Raw genomic sequence first — 1893 nt, 5'->3', positions numbered from 1 at the left:
CATTGTGGTTAGGCTATCTGGATTCTATAAGCATTGGTGAGAGGGCAGTCAGGAGTCTAGAGGCAGAAAGAAGATAGTCTAAATTATAGCCAAACTGAAGGGAGCATAAGGCTTTGTGAGTCAAACTTTATTACATTTTAAGGGACAACTTTTTTTCTCATTTTTTGTTTTTATTTGAGCTAGTATGAAAACTATTCTTTATTTAACAATATATTTTTTAATTTATTAAACTAAAATGAGATCCTTTTATAGTTCATAAGTGTGATGACTGGGTTTTCATGTACATGTATGAAATGTGCCTCCCTCAAACCTTGTTAGGATGTTGGCACATTACCTGTCTGATGTGGAAAAAAAAAAAAATGAATGAGAAATCTTTTAGGTGTGCTTGTTTAGCCAGTATTCTAAGTGCTAGGAATATAATAGTGGGAAAAAAATCAGCACCTTTTTAAAATCTCTTATAGCGAGGGTGAGAGAGATATAAAATATTAAACAAATAAATACTATGTCAAGTGAACTATCTATGAAGAAAAGCAATTTAAAGTAAGGGAATAGAGATGCCAGGGCCTTGGAATGTTTCTCTGATGTTATGACATTGGTTCATTATGATTCAATGCATGCCTAATACAACCTAACAGTTGTGAAGAATGTTTGCCTTGAGTTCAACATAATTTTAAGAATTCTTCACATGCAACCCATTTAGCCCTGATAGCAATGATATAAAGGCATTTTATCCATCTTAAAATGAGGCGATTGAGTTACAGAGATATTTAATAGTTTATCCAAGTTCACCCAACTAATAAGTAACAGAGCAGAGAGTTGAATCCAAACACTCTGAGACCAGATCAGAGTTTTTAATCACTACACCATGTATCTCCCAACTAGAAATCTGTACTTTACATTTGCCTTAGGTCAGGGGTCCCCAACCAATGGTGAGTTGTATAATTATTTCATTATATATTACAATGTAATAATAATAGTAATAAAGTATACACAATAAATGTAATGTGCTTGAATCATCCTGAAACCATCTCCCCCTCCCCAGTCCGTGGAAACATTGTCTTCCATGAAAACGGTCCCTGGTGCCGAAAAGGTTGGGTATGGCTGCCTTAGGTGATTCCAGTCCTGACAAAAGTTTGGGAAACAATATATTGCTCTACGCAAACCATTGCATTAAATCATAATTGGGGTAGGGTGAGGCTGTAAAATAACAAAGTGGGCAATACCCTTTCTCAAGAAATAGGCAAAGTTGAAAATAGAAGATAAACAAGTATGATGCAGTCTAATTCCCACTGCATGCAGAAATACAATTTTCATACGTGTACTACAGCACCCAACATTGTAGCGGGGCAAGGGAAAAACTTCCCCTTTGCCCTCTGAAGGTTCATGGAAAGACCAACTCACAAAAGATAGATTAATAAGAGAAAAGGCATACAAAATTTATTAACATGCATATGGGAGAACCACAGAGTGATTACCCACCCACCCTCAATGGGGTTCAGAAGCTTACACACCCTCTTGAGGTTACAGAAAGAATGGGGGTTTGGATCTTGGCAAAACAGGTTATGGTGTCAAGAAAGGTTATGGAAGGCAGAGAAGAGGAGGCCTGGCTAGCAAAGGTGGTCTTATTAAGGAGATGAAACCTCACAGGTAGCAGCCCTCAGGGAGAAAAGATGGTAAATGTCTCTTTCAACTTACGGTGTCAGACTCTTAGTTAATCTTTCCTAGAACCAAACAAGGAAAGGGCTGGCTGCATCAGTGCAAATTCTCTACAGATAAAAATTTCTCCCACAAAAGACAGCTTTTCAGGGCTACTTCTATTTGCTGGCTCTCTGACAGCCATCTCAAAATATGTCAAAAGTATATTTTGGAGTAAAATATTTTGATTTTCTTCAA

The 1893-nt window shown here is 37.0% G+C and overlaps 1 non-coding gene across 1 annotated transcript; it reads left to right on the top strand.

The window, feature by feature from the left end:
• Positions 1 to 240: 240 nt before the first annotated feature.
• On the top strand, positions 241 to 344 carry LOC123621994. The gene has a single exon (XR_006729370.1). It is a non-coding gene; the product is annotated as a small nucleolar RNA U13 (small nucleolar RNA).
• The last annotated feature ends 1549 nt before the right edge of the window (positions 345 to 1893 follow it).

Source organism: Lemur catta, chromosome 16 (genome assembly GCF_020740605.2).
Source record: "Lemur catta isolate mLemCat1 chromosome 16, mLemCat1.pri, whole genome shotgun sequence".
Classification (NCBI taxonomy): domain Eukaryota; kingdom Metazoa; phylum Chordata; class Mammalia; order Primates; family Lemuridae; genus Lemur; species Lemur catta.
Note: the sequence above shows the minus strand (reverse complement) of the source record. Positions and strands in the feature narration are given on the sequence as shown.